General features: G+C 39.4%; 1 protein-coding gene across 8 annotated transcripts in view; it reads right to left on the reverse strand.

The window, feature by feature from the left end:
- The window catches only part of AGBL4 (AGBL carboxypeptidase 4), a 1,358,157-nt gene that overhangs the window by 971,861 nt on the left and 365,981 nt on the right, over positions 1-20,315 (reverse strand). The gene's annotated exons all lie outside the window — the stretch shown is intronic.

Genomic DNA, 20,315 nt, shown 5'->3' on the forward strand with positions numbered 1-20,315 from the left:
TAGCTGAGGCCTCATTAGTTCTGAGTGGAGTACTGTGTCCAGTTCTGGGTGCCAAACTAAGAATGATGTGGACAATCTGGAGAGAGTCCAGAGGAGAGCAACAACAATGATAAAAGGTTTAGAAAACCTGACCTACGAGAAAAGGTTAAAAAACTAGATATGTTTAGTCTTGAGAAAAGAATATCGAGGGGGGCCTGATAGTTTAAAATATGTTAATAGCAACTATAAAGAGGATGGTGATCAACTGTTCTCCATGTCCACTGAATGTAGGATAAGAAGAAATGGGCTTAATCTCCAGCAAGGGAGGTTTAGGGGAAACTTTCTAACTATAAGGGTAGTTAAGGAATAGGATTCCAAGGGAGGTTGTGGAATCTCCATCACTGGAGGTTTTTAAAAACAGGTTGGACAAACACCTGTCAGGGATGATCTAGGTTTACTTGATCCTGCCAAGTTTAGTCCAAGAGAAGTTATTAGCTCTGTTTTGGTGAAGGTACCACCACCAGACTTGGGTAAGACCCAAAATATATGTATGCCAGTTAAGGAGCCAGTAACCTAGCCATATGAAAGGATGGGTTACTGGTCAAAGCCAAAAACAAAAATCAAAGCCATGTTTGCAGCAGGGAGTTCTGGAGCTGCTTGGTAGCAGGATTTAGGGGATGGAAGGGTGCAACTCATGGAAACATCTTGCCTGACTGCTACACATGAAAAAAAACCAAAAACCTTCTTTCTGGGTGAGTCTTGTCCATTGGAGCCTCACATACCATGGGAATGACTAAACTTTGGGCTAGCATAACTCCTCTGTGCTAAGGAGAGGAACGCCTCTTTTTGAGATGCATGATTTACTGCAGCTGATTGAGGTGGAGGTTGGTACAAACATTACTGATAAAGCCACAAAGCTGAGTGACTGAGTACGATATATTCTGCTCATTGAGGTGCCTTTTTATGGGTCATCATATGAGCTCATTGTCATAATTTGCTGACCAAGCTATGTGCTGAATTTGTTAATTTTTATATTTTCCATTTCCAGTATATGGGTTGACTCTTTATTGGATGTAATGTCCATCTTGTAAAAGTTCTATTTATTCCTTATCTCTTACACTTAGTGCACAGCACAGTTCTTTCACTGGTGTGTTCAATCCTTTATAAGTACTTGGTTAATTTTGTACTGTAAGTACAAGCATTTCATTTTATTTGTTGGAGGCTTTTTTATTTGTTATATAGCTCTGCTTAATTTGTAAAAGCAAATTAAGTTGCAACAAATCGGTATATTAGGCTGGATGTTTACAGGGAGTAAGTGAAACAAACAAGTTTGCCAAACCAATTGCTTTATACTTTGGAAACAATCATGCCACTGTTGGAAAAAGAAAAGTTGCTAATTTTGTTACGTACTAACTGACTCATAGCAGACAGCTGGTAGAGAATGTTCTTATTCCAATCAAGCTGATTTTGTATAATGAGTTGAGCAAATGTACACAACTGGATAAGCAATGTATATAAAAACAGTAATATGCAGTTCATTTAACCAAACAGTACAGAGTATAAAATTTCAACTACTAATGTTCACAGTACCATTAGCAGTTAACAATGTGTTCAGTCCTTTCAGTATGGCACAGAGCTAGACTGGCAGGACCTAAAATTCAGCCACTACAGAACTGAACTTTATCAAAGTATGACTCTGAATTAATAAAGTACAAAAATCAGAAGCACTGAAATATGCAGCTGAATCAGTCAAGTATTCTTAGTGATAGTTAAAGCAGTCTATGCAGCTGTCAGTGAAGTGTGTAAAAAAATGTGACAACGTACACCCCTTAACCAAAAAAATATGCAGCTTGCTCAATAAGCTATGCAAACGTCTTTTGAAATGAAGTACTGTAATAAAAGTTAGTGATACAGTAAGCAAACATTTGCCAAACAAGTAAAATAGGCTGCTGGTGTGATTTTGTCCTTACTGATGTTCTTTATAAATAAATCATAAAGAGAAACAAGACTAGGTATACACTGTCCACATAGAAAATAGCAATTCAAACCACCTTGTCATTACTCTGCATGATTTTTATTACTTTTGAGGGGTAGTAATGGGTGACATTGCATGATTAATGCAATTTCAATACTCAACTTGTTTAACAGCATAAACAAAAACACTGATAGTAATAGAGGATGCTTAAAAAGAGACCTGCAACTGATATAGAGGAGATACACACTGTGCTCTCTCTCTCTCTCTCAGATGTGTCTGTTCTTTGTTGTTCTCTCTCTTACTGTTAGAAAGGATGTGAGAATTTGGGGTGGGGGGGTGAATTGCAGTGGGAACTGTTTCAGGGGATTGCTAAGTCTGAAGCGGTGGCCTACCTAGGGAATCTCAAATCTCCTCACAGAAATGGAGAGGAAAAGGAACAGACTTACTTTCTTGCTTACTATGTTAGTGCCAAATAGTCAAGTGACGGTGGCTTGTTTGCTGAGCCTAAAGTGGACATTAAACGGTAAGAAAACAAGATGAGTAAATGTCTGCCCTATCCTCAGGGTTAAATATGCTACACAAGTGCAACAGCTCCTCTCCAAGTAAAGGCCTTTTAAAACACATTTCTACTTTGTTAGGGGAAGTGTGATTAGGGAAAAATACCAAGACAAAAGCTGGGAAAAACCTGAGCTAATTTTATTTTACATTTTACCTGAGTGCCAGTGCCTTGAAAAGGGTCATATGCCTTCTTAAAGGCTTACTATAACAGTTACCCTGAGAGCCATTGTTTGTAGTATTTTCATCAAGGTCATGTTGGCATTTTACCTGTCCCCCATTCCATGGGGGACTAGAGAAGGATAGTACCTCTGTTGGAGAAACACATCATGCTCCTTTGGGAGTAGCTCATCCGCTTTGGTTCCCACCTACACCCAGCTCCCACCTGTGGCTCCAAGTAACTGCTTGCATGCGACAGCAGCCACACCCCGGGAAACTGCTTCGATGAGCGGCCAAATCCGGTGAGGGTAGCCGATGGGTCTTTTGCCCTCGGCAAGATAGGGAAACTGTCTTTCTCTAGCATGCGATGACTGTTCTTTGCGTGTGTTCTCAGCCATGCAACAAAGGACTTGGATCAGGGGATATACATCCGCTACCGACTTGATGGCTCCCTCCTTGATCTTTGAAGACTCAGTGCTAAGAATAAGACACTGGAGAAACTTCTCATCAAGGCACTTTTTGCAGATGACTGCGCCTTGACGGCTCATAGACAAGATGACTTTCAGGTCATCATTGATAGATTTTCTGAAACATCTCAGCTCTTTGGCTTCACCATCAGTCTCAGGAAGACAGAGGTCTTGTTCCAACCAGCACCTTTTTAAAATGCCCCAGTGCCAGCTATCTTCATCCAAGGCACAGAGTTGAAAAATGTGGATCAGTTCAAGTATGTGGGCAGTACCATCTCAAGTGACAGTTCCCTCGATAAGGAAATCTCCTTCAGAGTTAGTAAAGCCAGCCAGGCCATTGGCCGACTTGGAACAAAAGTTCTTAACCAACACAACATCCATCTCTCTACCAAATTGAAGATCTACAGTACAATGGTTCTAACATCTCTCCTGTAGAGATCTGAGACATGAATTCTTTATAGAGGTCATGTTAAACAGCTTGAGCAATTTCACATGTGCTCCCTCTGCTCAATAATGAGCATTCCCTGGCAGGATAGAGTGACCAATATTAAGGTCCTTGAAAAAGCAAACTGAGGAAATGTTATTGAGAGCACAACTTAGGTGGACTGGACATGTCATCCAAATGGAAGAGCACCATCTCCCAAAACAGATTTGCATGGGGAGCTGACTCAGGGCCAAAGAAAGAGAGGTCATCCGTATAAGCACTTCAAAGATAATATGAAGAGCAGTCTCCAATGGGCTGGCATCAATCCCAAAGAACTTGAGCAAATGGCTCAGGACAGGAGTCACTGGTGCTCTCCGACAAGCTCAGCACGTAACAAGTTTGAGCAGGATCAATGAAATTATCTCCAGGCTGCACGTGAAAGGCGCCACAGAGATGCATCATCAAACATCATAGATACAGACTTCCCATGCCCTCAGTGCGGCCAACTCTGTGCATCAAGATTCGGACTGCAGAGTCATATGCGTAGACATGTATGAGAACTGCGACAATATCGTCATCGTCGTCATCATCAGCGATGGACTACCAATAATATTCCATTCCCAGGCTCTATCGCCTCCCCGTGGCTCCCAGTCCCAGTCTCCACGGCCAGCCAGTGCCATTCACAGTTTCTCACTCTCACTACTCCAGTCCCAGTCTCACCAGACACCTTGTCTCAATCTACTTCTTCACCCCTCCCCCTAGTCTTACTTCTGTTCCTCTGCAGTCTAATCAGAGGGCTGTCTTCTCCATGTTGCCTGGGGGTCAACAGAGGGATCACTAGGAGCACTAGAGATGGGCTCCCTACTCTCAGTTCCAGTGCCTAGCCTCAGCCCAACTCCCAGAGCAGTCAGGAGCGGTCATTAACAGGAAAGTCTGGCTTTACCCCTGAAGTCAGTTGCTCTGTGGAGAGAGCTCCTGTGTAATCTGATCAGCATTAGGAGCCATGGTGCTACTTTTCAAAGACTTATAACTTGGCCAGATTTTCCTGAGGCAAAAGGCCAATTGCTGACACTTAAGGCCACCCCTCAGCCAAATTTCAGGTGTCTATTCCAAAGCATATGAACCCTGAAGTTGTCCAAAGAAAGGGGAGACAGATTTTTTAGCACAGAGGTTAGAGAAAAACACACTGTTTTGCCTCTCTCTAAAATGGCTGAATTGTTTTGGCTGAAATTTTCCAAATAAGTTCAGCCTAAGGCAGACAATTGATGTGAAAAATTTCAGCCCAAACAGTTAAGTTTTCATGAAGTTATAAGCAACAGAAAATAGGATCTTACAATGGGTCGTGTTGGGCAACCTTAATAATAAGTGGTGCAAGCAGCCCTACCTTTAATGCCAGTCTTTTAATAAAATACGCAATAGTGCAATTGCTAACAGTATGGTCCAACCTTCATTATAAACCAGTTAGGCATCCAGGAATGAATGTCTACATTGCAATGTAAGCCTGTGCTTGAGCCTGGGCTCAAGCCTAATACCCTTTGCATCTACACTGCAATTGTGCTGACCCAGGGCTCAGACCCAGAGTCCCAAGACCCTGCAGAGCAGGAGAGTCTATGCTTGAGTTAAGCCAGGACCCAGGGTCCAAGCCCTACTGGTCTGCAGTGTAGATGCCATCCCGCTTGACTCAGGTCCCAGTAGTCAGCCGGAAGTATCCCATTATTCCACGGGACAACTTCCTTAGTCCTCTCTGTCCTAACCATCCACTTATTGAAAATGGCAGCAACTCAGGTCAGAATTAACCCATTGTCTTCTGAGCACCAATCTGCAAGCACACTGTCAGAGAGACCCTGGGTTTGCAATGGAGAGCGAACTGATCAAGGCTTTCACAAAGCAAGTTGCTTCAAAACCTCCTGTAGCATGCAGGGTGGGCAGTAAAGTTTTCCCACAGTGCCGCAGGGTCCTAGGGATAAAGTGGCCATATTTTGGAGGGGAAGGGGGCACACTAGGGACTCTGGGATATGGTTACTTTGACTTGGGTCTGCACACTGCAGCATGGATGCCAGTGCCTTAGGTTGGAGCATGGGTTAGAAAAGTTGTAACGTAGGGTTTACAATCTAGATGCTCAAAGCCAGAGTTCCCTGACTTGAGTCCCACCAACCCTGGGCTACATTGCAGTGTAGCCATACCCTAAATGATTCAAAATCCAGCAGAAATACTTCAGCCCTTCAGCCATCCAAGATACAGGATTTGGGCACCGTGAAATGGCACTAAGTAGGGATCTTTTAGATGATATTTTAAAACCTGAGGTCTTGCACTCTGCATGGACATTAAATATCCCATAGTATTTTGGTAACAGTGGGGATTTGCCCAGTGCTTTAAACCAAATTTCTCTCTGCTCCTACCACTGTTGTGTAGCCTGCTGTCCACTAGCTGGTTGCCAGTGTTGTCAACTATCATGAATCTTACAATATTTGGTGCTTTCCTTAAAGTTCCAGCTCCTGAAGTCATGGGACTACACAAGACTCAGATTTTTTTTAAAGAAAAAAACAAATTGCCATCCCTCACAGTGGAAGAGAAATATTTAAAATGTGATCTAAGTGTACCTTAAAAAGGCTAAAAAAAAAAAGGAAAAAAAAAAGAAAAAAAGAAAATAAAAAGAACCCCTTTTAAAAAATGTTATGGTTCTTAAACTAATCTCATGGCTTTTGATGCCTGACTCATAACTTCTGAATGCATGTAGTTGGTAATACGATATTGCTGCCTCCCCACCAAACAACGGTTCTGTATGTATTTCAAAGGTCTTGGGATCCTTCAGGATAAAAGGTGTTATATAAAAGTAGATGCTTATAAAAGGTAGTGGAGGAACCCAACAGTGCAGAGCCAGTAACTAATAGCTGAAGTTGCCACCGGTGACTGAAAACAAACAATACACTAAGCATTGTACAAATTTCCTAACAAAGACTTCTAAAGGGTTTTTTTTTTACCTTTTAAAATTTAATTAAATACCTTTAACATTTTTAAATAACCAACATATTCTTTCTTCCTTTATAGGAAACATGTCTCCTTTCAAGTTTAAAACTTTATGGCTTTTAGTCCTTTTCCTCCCACCCCAATTAGTTAACAAATATTTAAAATCTCTCTGCTGTCATAAGAAAATAAATTCTCACCTACTGAGGGATGATGTTAAGAATCATACAGAGCCCTAGCAGATTTGTTAATCAGCTGCACCTGTGTTCTGTTAACTGGAAATTGTCAAGTCTTTGCACAGGTACTAAAGTCTTACAAAGATAATGAAAAGAACGGTTTACAGATAGTGAATTATAGGATTTCTTCCTCTGGAGCTCTCATTAAAACACTTAAAGAGGAGAGAAGGTAAATTTTAGCATATCACATATACCAGCATTAAAATAAGACAGATTTTTAATGAAATAAATGCTGTTGGATATACAGTATCTCAATACCAAATATAAAATGAGCAAATTTATTATTGCAGCAAAGTATTTGATACGATGTTCTTGGCATGAGAAACTATGACTAGTAGATGAAGAAAGAGGTATCACTCAATATTTGTGTCTTTCAATAAATGGGGCATAATTACTTTAGAAATATAAAATGTTCTTCAGAATTAATTGCCAGTTGCATAATGTTCCCTGGCTACCTGGTCTTTCTGATGAGGTTTCTGCTAGTCTGAAAACGAATGCAGTTATGCACGCACGCACACACAGGGGCTTCAGGATCCATGCAAGGCACAGCCATCCATTCACAGACACAATGCTGTTCATAATGTGTGCAGAAGGGATTGCATTGATGAGATCAGCCTTATCTCTCACACACTTTATTGGACTGTATCAGAGGGGTAGCCGTGTTAGTCTGGATCTGTAAAAGCAGCAAAGAATCCTGTGGCACTTTATAGACTAACAGACGATTAGACGTCTTGCATCTGAAGAAGTGGGTATTCACCCACGAAAGCTCATGCTGCAAAACGTCTGTTAGTCTATAAGGTGCCACAGGATTCTTTGCTGCTTTTATTGGACTGGAATCCTATGGAGAGGGACATCTCAGACCCACCCCTTCTTGACCAAAAAGTGCACAAACTGTGATATATAGCCACAGGGGGATTCTGAGTGATCAGAGGATGCATGCTATAGAACTGCTGCTCCCATATTCAAGGCCCTGCACTCCAGATAGACCATGCAGGGGAGCCAGATTTAGTGTATCAGACCCAAAACATAGTGAAGAAATAAGTAGGGCTGGTCAAATTTTTTCCATCAAAAAACCTATTCTTTAACAGACCGTTGGCTTTTGATGGAAAAAAACTTTCACAAAAAAACCAACACACCTTTCCACAGAAAATTTTGACTTTTCATAAAAACTGAACACCCAAAACCAAAAGTTTTGGTTTCAACTGAAAACCAAATAAATATATTTGGAAATGCTGCTTGGTGCCTACTGAGAGTTGCAGTTCTCTTCTGGACTGAGTTTCCCAAGGGGACTACATCACCTGTGATATACAATGGTGAGGGACTCATGTTTTGCACTGAGGTGGCTCAAGAAGAGTCAAGGAGCATGGTGCATGATGGGAGATGTAGTCCAGTCCAAATATTCAAGTTTAAAAGGACTGACATGTAATATTGACATTCTCAAAAGAAAGGAATGGAGGATAATAGCCATCAGTTGCACTAAGTGTTAGAGAGTAGGAAAAAAGACATTCGTATGCAGTCATTTTGCTCGGTGCTAAAAAAAATTACAGAAGACAACAGTCTGTACCCAAAGGCTCTCACACTCATAATCAGATTTGAGGAAGGCACAGACAAAAAGGGTAAGATCCATATGACCTGAAGGCACAAATAGTAGGACAGGAGATATTCCAAGCATAATGGTTGGCTTAGAAGATGTGAAGCCAAGAGAGAAGGATAAATAAAAAAAGCACTGTTAAGAATAAAGGCTTGGGAGAAGCATTGCCAGTGTTTGCAGTGTATTTTGGATTTTTGCAGTTGATGTATATAATAGTTTAGGGTTATAATTTTCCTTCCTAGAATTTCATGCATATCATGGGAATCTGTAAGGGCACGGTAAGAGGTTATAGTGTGTAAGAAGCTGAGAGGTGGGCATATGAGGGAGAGTCCCAAAAATATAATAAGCAAATTGCCAGTCTCTTCATTTCAATGTTTCCTGATATGTTGAGAAAATGAAGTCATTTTAACATGCACAACCAACGCTTTTTGGTCATAAAGGGCTTGGTGATCTTGACAGTGTTGCAGTAATCGTAGCTTTACAAAGATAAAAAAGCTTTAACAATTTCTTCAGTAACTAGATACAGATAGATTTTCCATCAGTGTTATCCATGATTGCCTTTGATTTCTACCTATTTGGTTTTGCTTCAAACCTTTATAAGGAAAAGCATACTCTATTTTTACACTTGGATCCCTCTGCAACACAGAGTTGAAGAGTAGTGATGGAGAGCAGGATCTTATTCCACACACAGTTCCTTTGGTAGTGGTGGCCACATCCTGAAACAGAATAAACACTCCCAGTTGCTCTACAGCACTGGTACTCTTCTTCTTAGTATCAGTAAATATTTATAAAGAATTTGAAATTGGGCCCCATTGTGAAGAAGAAGAAAAAAAAAAGACAACCCTCTCCTGAAGAGCTTACTACCTTCCTTTTCAGGAGCAGATCAAATATTTCTACAAGTTCTTTTCATCATCTGAGGAACACAGGTAGCATGTGTACTTTTATTCTCTGCAGTGGACACATAATCCATGCTATTGTGACTTTTAAGATAAATTATGTCAGTGGATTACCCTGACGGGCCGCAGGTTGCCCACCACTTGTCTAGATAATACTTAGTCCTGCCATGAGTGCAGGGGACTGGACTAGATGACCTCTCAAGGTCCCTGCCAGTCCCATGATTCCATATTAGATTTACACAAGTAGAACAGCATCTAAACCTCCCGATGATCATTATGAAACAGTAACACTAGGGCTGCAAGAGATGCTTACATTGAGGTTTCTAGGAAGTTCAAAGACAGTTTCCTTATTAAGGGATGGAGTTCGCTACAGAACTCGTGACATCCACCCCTTGTCAAGGTACCCCTTGTCTGGAGGTAACAAATCCTTTCTTCACACTGTTCATCACAGCTCTCCTCTACACATGATTTTTTCATGTCTAATTTACTGAAAGGATGATACCAACAGAGAACAATAAAAGCCAAAAGGATCTAACTCACAAGACAGAATAATATTTTGTTCACGTTTGTAATTATATTACCCTAACTATAGACCAGATTACATTATATTTTACAAGAATATTGACAACTGTAAAACCTATCAAAATATAAACATCAATTAAGATAAGGTTGAATTATACACATAAGGAACATTTTCTTTATTGAACAGTTTTCAAAGATTGTTATTTCAAAAGAGTTTTCTAGATATAATGCAAATAAAATGCAAATATTATCTCCTTAACAGCAGTAAATTACCAGAAAAATTCTAACATGTTTAGCTACAGTATATGAAAATTTCTAAAGATATGCGGATTAAATCTTCCCAGCTATTCCTTATTCAAAAAGTGCTGGTTTACATAAAGAAAAGCTTTTTAATACAAACATACAACAATTTTGAATGACTGTACTTATTTACATCTGTTGAGGGACCTGAACTAGTATTTGAAACTAAAGTAGCTTATTTCTCTGTGAAATGTAAATGTGAGAAATGCTTTTGGAATGCTCTTTTAAAAATTGATAGCATATTATTTTACAGAATTACAGTAAATGTAGATCTAAAATGAGAGTTGTCAGACATAGCTCTCTCTTGTATAAAATCCCTGAGAAAAATTGAAAGCCATGCCTAGAGCAACTAAAGGTTATATGACCAAAAATAGTTTAGAAATATGGGTAGGATATTTTAATTAACTGTATTTTAATTTAATAGGAAGTCATATCTAACTGAAGTGTTCATGGCTTTTGTCATAAGAGTCTTTGTTGGGTTTATACTAGAACTATGAGAAAACAGTTTTGGCAAATACAAGGACTCAGAAACTTGACAATTTGTGTAACAATTTATTTGACTTGAACTATGGTGGTCCTATGTCAGCATTCCTATCTAAATGTACAGAAATTTAGGCGGCTTGCTAGAAAACTCAGATAAGTTATTTTCTTGCCATTTTATAATTTTCACATATACAAATAAAAGATTAGCAGAGTTAACTCTGGTCTAAGGCCCAGGAAGCTATTATCTCAAGAAACTGGCATTACATATTTATTCTCTGAATTAAGCCTAATTATGGCTTCTGATTTTCAGCTTTAACTAATAGATAGATAGATAGATAGATAGATAGATACCCTATAAAACATTGGGAAAATGCCATAAAAGGTTACTTGTATCTAAGGTCTTGCCTACATGGAGCAGTAATACTGACTGCTAATGTGTTGCATATTAATTGGTCCATGTAGACACTGCTGGTGTGCACCAATGGTTCCCTACTGTGCTTTAATATGGTGGTGTTTGAAACTGTACTACATTAAAGTGCACTAGGGAACATTACAAAGAGATTACTCATTACCGTATATAAAATTGCAAAGAGTAATGTATATAATATATGTTGTTCATTACAGTATATGAAAAGAGAAAGTCCTGAAAAAAAACATTTTTTCCAGCATCTGGGAATTTCTGAGTTTTATGTAAAGATACACCGTGAAAAATTAAATGAATAAACCTGAAAAACAGAAGCCCTAATCATAAACATGGAATCCTGATGTCTGTTAAAGTGAGCTCAAATGGCTATTTCAGCACCAAAGTGTATCATGGCAAAATGTCACTGTATTATACATAAACCTCCAAAGGAAATATAATGTTGAATACACAGAGAGGTCCTAAGAAAAAGCCACAGCAATTCAGTTCTCTCTGCTTCTTTCACCCCTGGGACGACCTTTCACAATAAGAATTGTCAGTGCCTTATTTATAATGGCAGATCTCAGGTTTGATTCTGGCAGCTTTTGATCACTTGATGGCCCAAAAGCTTTCATATACAGAAGAATCTGCTGCTTCTTTGGCATCCTGCAGTGTGTTTAAACCTCAAAAGCAACTTTTAGTCTCAGAAGTGAATTACTGAAGCAGTGTAAACAAAACACAAACGTCACAAAATGATGAATATCTCAAACAAAATATCTTTGTCAGATGGATGACAACTTCACATCACCTGAAAGGCATCCGTAAGCAACAGTAGACTGTAAATAAAATTCTGATTTACAAACTAAAGGTAAAAAAAAAATTATTTAAACTTTAATACACTTTTTTTGGAAATGCATGAAAAACATACATAAATAAGTAATATTTTTGCATATGTTCAAAGTTCCCTGAAGGTAGTCTCCTACACAGGTGCACATTCCTGGGTCACACTAGTCTATGTAACAATGTAAATACAAGATAATTAGAGAACTGTCTTCAAAGAAGCCTTGTTATTCACTTTATTGATGTCATGTAAACAAATAAGCTTTGATGAATATGTGACAATGACAGTTGTCTGTCAGTAGAAATTCTTTCTAGGATGGATTATACTGATTAGGTAAGAACTCTATACAGATGCAATATACAATTAAATTTCTTAGAATTGAAATTTAGAGCAAGTCAGCTTTTTCCCCCCATCTTCTGAACAGATGCATGGTCAAGAGGAAAATCATGCCTCCTCCCACCCCCCAATACCCCCGCCCAAAACGAAAGTAGTAGCAGTACTGCACATAAGAGATTTTAGCACAAAGATTCAATAACATTGGTTTGCCACAGTCAGATTTTCAATTTTTATAAATCCCTGGAGCTGTTTTAAGGTTACTATGGATGCCACAAAGCACTGGATCTATGCCTCACTATAACAGATATCGTTTATTGTTTTTGCAAAGAGCCTAAATAAAAACAGAATATTGCAGACTGATTGTCTTGGTAGTGCAACCTTTTAATACTGTCTATGATTATATTAATATACAAAAAATTGCTACAGCACCATCATTAGGGAAGGTTTCAGAGTAGCAGCTGTGTTAGTCTGTATCTGCAAAAAGAACAGGAGTACTTGTGGCACCTTAAAGACTAACAAATTTATTTGAGCATAAGCTTTTGTGGGCTACAGCCCACTTCATCGGATGCATGCAGTGGAAAATACAGTAGGAAGATATATATATATATATATATATATATATACACACACACACACACACACACACACACACACACACACAGAGAAAATGAAACAATGGGTGTAGGGTGACCAGACAGCAAGTGTGAAAAATCAGGATGGGGGTAGAGGGTAATAGGAGCCTATATAAGAAAAAGACCCCAAAAAATCAGGACTGTCCCTATAAAATCGGAACATCTGGTCACCCTAAATGGGTGTTACCAGACACACTCTAACGAGAGTGATCAATTAAGGTGAGCTATTACCAGCAGGAAGTTTTTTTTCTCTCCTGCTGGTAATAGCTCACCTTAACTGATCACTCTCCTTATAGTGTGTATGGTAACATCCATTGTTTCATGGTGGGTGGGTGGGTGTGTCTTCCTACTGTATTTTCCACTGCATTCATCCGATGAAGTGGGCTGTAGCCCATGAAAACTTATGCTCAAATAAATTTGTTAGTCTCTAAGGTGCTACAAGTACTCCTGTTCTTTTTATCATTAGGGAAGTAAGAGATCTGGAAATGCCTGCTTCTTGTGAATTTACTACGGAGTTAAATAAGCAATGTAACTGAATATAAAGTACTATATTTTCAATACCTCCTTTAAATCAAATAAATATGCCCATCAGAAATGTGATAAGTTTGGACAAAATCCAAAGAGATCTAAGTATACAGCTGAGTATTTTAATGGATTTACGAGGCTTTTATTCAAAATCTTTAGACATATGCATGTATGGTACAAGGCTCCTTTATGACTAAATCTATACTGCTATATTGAGAAATAAAATTTGCTAAACTTCTCATTTAATTGATCAGTGTCAGTGTACTTTATTCATATATATAATGTGCATATGCATTATGGACTTACCTGCATCCTGGTCCTTTACAGATCTAAGATGCTTTATATATTGCAAAATATTAATCCACATCCTTACCTATACTCTTTCCTGCAGTTTATGTTCTTTATGACAATAAAAATGTATAACCATTTTAGAAGTAAATTTAGTCATTAAAATATGAATGGGAAATGAAACTAAGCAATATTTATTGCCAAATAAGTGTCTGATTATCGTTATTAGGGAACAATTCCAGTCTTTTTCATTTAAATAACTGGAAAATAATCCCCTTTTGTATATTGAATGCTATTTAAATTAGAACTACTCAACAATTTGCATCATTTCGCTACAAATATTTGTAACCATTCTAAAATAGAGGGAAGCTAAAGTGTTAGAAGAAATGATATTCACAAAACTGGGGAAAGGCTACGAATTCAAAGGGCTCAGTTCACTCCCAGGTTCCACAGAGAGGTTCTGCAATGCCCCAACAATGCACCTTGAGGGTGGAGCAGAGCTAGCCAGCCACAGAACAGCTGCAAAAATGAAGAGAGATGGCATAGCCCAATCATCAGCAGCATCTGCTGTTCCAGCAGGTCCTTACTAAATCCTAATGCTGCCAGGGTAAACAGTGCAAACACTTCCTACCCTTACTACCTCTGATTGCTGCCCCCACTAGCACAAGAGGGTGCTAACTTCACCACCACAACCCCCACTGGCCCTGCACAAGCAGAAGTGAATCCAATCCAAATACCTGATGATCAAAGAGTTAATGTTGTATTAAGAGGATATACAGAAACAACGGAATTGCAGCATTTAGTTATGCTCATAGAAATCATATTTAAGAAAAATGCAAATATTTGGAAGCCAGGGAGCTATTTTAAAGATCTGCTAAGAGTATTCACACCAGGAGATGGTTTAAAACATCAGCGGTTTTGAAAACAGAAAACAGAATCATCAGCCACTTCAAGCAGGTCTTGCTGTGACACCAGAAAGTCAATTCACTCAGTTTAGCAGCATTCAATTCTCAACATTTTGTTCTGGGTTTCTGTCAAATTATTCTAGGCTGTGAAATTGTCAGGAATGATGGATGACTATCAGCCTTCTGCTATCTTCTTGCCTTCTCCTTAGAGATTTGCGGCTGCTGACTGCAAAGCAAATTCCTTTTCTTCTTTTTTTTTTTTTTTAGTTTCTTTCTTTTTTTCTTTTGCACAACATGCCAAATGAACAACAGTAATTATGAGAAAGCCTACACTACAATTATTTTAGCACTTAACTTTGTATTGACAACTGTAAGAGAGAGCTCTCTAGATTGATTAGCAATGATATAGCTTCCTGCCTTTCTACTGTAGCTTCAATAATTTCTTTACATGTAATTTTAACAAACACTGGTTTTCGATTCCTTACTGTTTTAAAACTATAATTATAAAACTATAATTTGTGCAAAACTTCTAATATTTAAATAAAATTAGTAGCCTATTCTAATTGTACCAATGTTTCAAACTGTATAGTACTTGTCATACAATCAAAATCAAACAAAAGAGAATAATTTAGGGATATTAAACAGGATTTCATTAAGGAAGGGGCAGAAGTTTTGTTATTGTTCCAGTCCAAACTTCGTATTCCCCTCCCACATAAATCTTGTTTGTCACACCAAATTCAGCCCTGGTGTATACTGAGGCAAGTCCATTGAAAGTGGCATTAAATCTGTTTACACATTGATTGAATGTGATCTCAAATCTGCAAAGCATTTACTACTGTGCTTATGAGGAGACAGTTCTAGTCCAGAGGAGGAAAGTTACTTAAAGGAGGAAAAATGCCAAGTTAGAGCTGAATGAATAACTTGATTCTTTGGTTCAGAGACCGAACCAAAAAAAAAAAACAAATACAATTGTTTTGGGTCAATCTAACATGGAAATTTTGGGGGTTTTTTTTGATCAAAATGAAAAACTGAAATTTTTGTTTTGGATGGAATAAAAATGTGGTGTTCATCTGAAAAAAGTTTTTGTTTTTTGGCATTTTGTTTTCAGCTGTATCTTAACTTTTTTGTTGTATTTAAACAAATGTAGCTACATTTCTAAATAAAAAGATCAAAATATTTCATTTCTAAAAGGCCTAAAGGAAGCATTTTGGACTATTGATTTTTTTTCAGCTGTAACTGTTTGCCAAATTCAACCCAAATTCACAAATATTTTGGTTGATCTGAAACTACATTTTTCAGTGAAACTATTTGTCTAATAAATTTCGCCCAGTTCTACTTGTGATGGCATAAATTGGGACATCCTTCAGACCCACAGCAATTATGGCTCAGTCAAGTTTTCCAATTGTGTTCAAAATAACTGCACAATTCAACATTAACAAGTCAATAGCAATATCAATAAGCCAATTAATTTGCATTGCTCTCATTCACATTTGCAACCTTTTCAATCATACCTTCTCAGGTCAGGACAAAGGGTGTCAAGTGGTTAAGAAAGGTTAAGACCTTGAAACACTAAGCCTCACTAATTAGAGAGCATCTAGATAAAATAACCCCAGAAGGAAAGTATTATTACTTCAGCAACCATTACCACCACATTCTTCTGTAGATGCCCCTCTGTGATCAGTTTTTGGTCCATTTTATGTTTGGTCAGTATATGCAGTTTATAAGTAGCTAAAACATGAACATACAGTATGCTGATGAAAATGACCATTTTGCTACTGTCCTGATCTTCCCTTTGTTAACTATACGGTTTCCTCTGGATTGCTCATGAATAATCACTTCACATTCCACATGGAAAAATAATGGTTTCTTTTCTCTAGGAAAAAAATTTATCCTGGTAGTAATCTTAAAATCCATTTGGTGACTTTACTTAAAGTTGCCTCGCTCAGATTCCTTGGAATCCTGAGGACTTTCAGCACACATCAGTATTTACATGAAAAATAAGGTTCCTACTGTACTGAAGTTCTGATTAAGAATTGGATGTTGTCTCAAATACGTGCTAGTGGTACAATCAAGAATTCACGTTTGTATTTCATCTAGACCAGGGGTCGGCAACCTTTCAGAAGTGGTGTGCCGAGTCTTCATTTATTCACTCTAATTTAAGGTTTCGCGTGCTGGTAATACATTTTAATGTTTTTAGAAGGTCTCTCTAAATAAGTCTATATTATATAACTAAACTATTGTTGTATGTACATTAAACAACGTTTTTAAAATGTTTAAGAAGCTTAAATTAAATTAAAATGCAGATCTTATCAGTTTAGTGCAGTGGTTCTTCACATGGGGTGCACGTACCCCCTGGGGGTGCGAGACAGCCTTTCTGCGAGATATGCAAGATTTTTTTAGAAGATAAATCATCGAAAATACAAATTAAGCACAGGCACGTAAGTAAAACTACTTTGTTTCATCAAACCTATGTATTTATTAACATTATACATGTTTTAGCGATTACTGTAATATACAAACAAAGTTTTAAGTTTTCAAGTTTTTAAGCTAATTGTGGTGTAATTTTTAATAAGGGCTGCAGAGTGCTGGGACCAGGCCAGGAGCAGAGCTCTGGGCTGGCTGCCCGTACCCCAGGCCGGCAGGAGGGCTAAGCCGGGCCGGAGGCCGAGATCCTGGCTGGCAGGCAGCCGGGCGGCCGGAACCCCAGACCAGCAGCGAGGTCACTGGGGCCAGCGGCTAGTATCCCAGGCCGGCAGCAGGCTGAGCGGGGCCGATGGCTGGGACCCCGGCTGGCAAGGGGCCAGCAGCTGGAACCCCAGACCGGCAGTGGACTGAGAGGCTCAGCCCGCTGCTGGTCTGGGGTTCCATCTGCCAGCTCCTGCCAGCCGGGGTCCAAGCTGCCGGCCCCGCTCAGCCTGCTGCTGGCCAGGGGTTCCGTTCACCTAGGCCAGCAGCGGGCAGAGCAGGGCCAGCGGCTGAGACCCCGGCTGGCAGGGGGCCAGCGGTCAGGACTCCAGACCGTCAGTGGGCTGAGTGGGGCCGGCGGACAGAACCCCAGACTGGTGGCGGGCTTAGCAGCTCAGCCCACTGCCGGTCTGGGGTTCTGTCCACCGGCTCCTGCCAGCCGGGGTCCTGGCTGCAAGCCCCGCTCAGCCTGCTGCCAGCTGGGGGTTCCGTTCACCCAGGCCAGCAGCGGGCTGAGTGGGGCCAGCAGCCAGGACCCCGGTTGGCAATGGGTTGCCAATCCCTGATCTAGACTACTGTGATACAAATTCATCACCTCTTTTTCATACTACTTTACAAACTTAAATCTTCACAACCCATGAGCAAGAAAAAAAAACAGTTTAATTTTTGTGAACTTTTATGCATAAAAGATTACCCCTTGCAGGCAGAAAGGAAGAATATCTTGCAGCTGAGGGCAAAATTTGCTCTTAAAGTCTCTAGGGCACTGATTCAGCAACCCTTACAGTAAATAATACTTACACACATAAGCAGTCCCATTGACCTCAGTGGGACTACTTGCTTGAAAATGTGCTACTTAACATGGACACAGGTTGCAGAACTGGGCCCTAAATTTTCCACCAAATTACTCAAAAGACATATGTTCTTTCAAACAACTCACACAAAGTCAGATCAAACACTAAGAGTAAATTATTTAGTCCAGAGATTTGTAATACATGAAGAAATGTAATATTTTACTCTTGGGGCATCTAATTTTTGAATCAATATCATTATAATTAATACTTAGATTATAGAATAGATTATAATGATTTAAGGAACCACTGCGATGATCTGTTCTGGCCTCCTGCATAACGCGGGCCATAGAACTTAACTGGATTAATTATTGTTTGAACGTAAATTAATTCCTTCGTATGTTTTAAAAGGCAGTTCATATATTTCTGCAGTAGAAGTTAATGTAAACACCTAATCAGAGTGGATTAAAATAATTGTAAAATAATTGTTTTTAATTTAAATGTGAAATTATGACAACCTATCTATAGTAAGCTAACTTATTATGATCTAATGAAATCAATTAAATAAATAAAAATATACGCTGTATCAATTAATCTTCCTCAAATTTTAATGAGTTAAAAGCTGGTGCTGTTATAATTATATACACCTCTACCTTGATATAACTCTGTCCTCGGGAGCCAAAAAATCTTACCGCGTTATAGGTGAAACTGTGTTATATCGAACTTGCTTTGATCCACTGGAGTGCACAGCCCCACCCCCCAGAGCACTGCTTTACCACATTATATCTGAATTCATGTTATATCGGGTAGCGTTATATCGGGGTAGAGGTGTATACAGAGAATCAGGGGGAAAACACTTCTGAATTTGCAGGTCAACTCAAACTTTATAAATGTGTCAGAATGTCAGGTACTGCATTAAGTATATATATTATTTTCATTTTTTACAATGGAGAATGCTGGTATTTACATTTTTTTCCAAATGTAAATATTTTCAGTTTCTGTTGTGCAAAAGTGTTTGCCTTAACTTTTGGTTCCAGATCTGCTAGTAAATTCTGAGAGAATTTTTTCTTCATTTGATGTAGTTTATTCAAGGTTCAGAAGCTGATTGGGAGTTAACATCAGGAAAGCTTGGTTTCCTCTTCCAACCTACTTGGAGGGAGAGGATGAGATCTACTAACTGTGAAAATTTGGGGGATGTGGCATCCGGATTTTAATGGGAGTTGGGCAGAGAACCTGTTTGACTATTGTTGAAAATCTATAGGACATCTATCTGCATCTTGAGAGACCTTTGAAAAATCTGGCCCCTGCTGACCAGAAACAATCTGTCAATTCACTAACAAGTTAATAATTCATTTGTGTAATAAATCAGTTACCGTAACTCCTCACTTGTCCCGGTTAATGTTGTTTCGTTGTTACATTGCTGATCAATTAGGGAACATGCTCATTTGAAGTTGTGCAATGTTCCCTTTTAACGTCCTTTGGCAGCCTCCTGCTTTGTCCACTGCTTGCAGGAAGAGCAGCCCGTTGGAGCTTGCTGGTGGGGCCTTGGAACCAGGGTGCACTGGCAGCCTCCTATCAGCTCCCTGCTCCCCTAAGTTCCCTGTGCTGCAGCCACCCAGCAGGCTATCAATTGCAGGCAGTTCCGCTGTCCCTCCCCCTACTGCCATGTGCTGCTCCTGCCCTCTGCCTTGGAGCTGCTCCCAGAGACTCCTGATTGCTGTGCGGGGAGCGGGGGGAGAAGGAGGAGCTAATGTCAGGGTGTCCTCCTCCCCCCTGCTCCTACTCCCTGCTTACCCCTTCTCCATATAGAGCAGGAAAAGAGCTTGGGGCAGCAGCTGCTGTCTCAACTTCCTGATCCACTTAAAAAGACAATGCACTTAAGAGTGGGTCAGCTTACTTAAAGGGGCAGTGTGCATTTCTCTCTCTCTCCCCCACACACAAGGTCTGTGTCTGTCTCTGTCTGCTGTGTCTGTCTCTGTCTGCTATGCTGTCTCCCCTTGCCTCCATTCCCACTGTCTTGTAGAGTGTGAGAGGCTACATTAACAACAACGTGTTAACCCTTGAGGGCTCAGCCGAGTGCTAGCTCATCATTTAGCAGCAAGGCATTCACTGGGACATATCCCACCCTCTTCCACCCTCAACCAAGCTTCACAATCATCATAGCTGTGAACAGTATTAAAATGTTTGTTTAAAACATATATTGTGTGTGTGTATATATAATATAGTTTTTTGGTCTGGTGAATTTTTTTTTTACTGGAACCTAAACCCCCTATTTACATTAATTCTTATGTGGAAATTGGATTTGCTTAACATCATTTCACTTCAAGTCGCATTTTTCAGGAACATAACTACAACATTAAGCGA

This window comes from Mauremys mutica, chromosome 8 (genome assembly GCF_020497125.1).
Source record: "Mauremys mutica isolate MM-2020 ecotype Southern chromosome 8, ASM2049712v1, whole genome shotgun sequence".
Classification (NCBI taxonomy): domain Eukaryota; kingdom Metazoa; phylum Chordata; order Testudines; family Geoemydidae; genus Mauremys; species Mauremys mutica.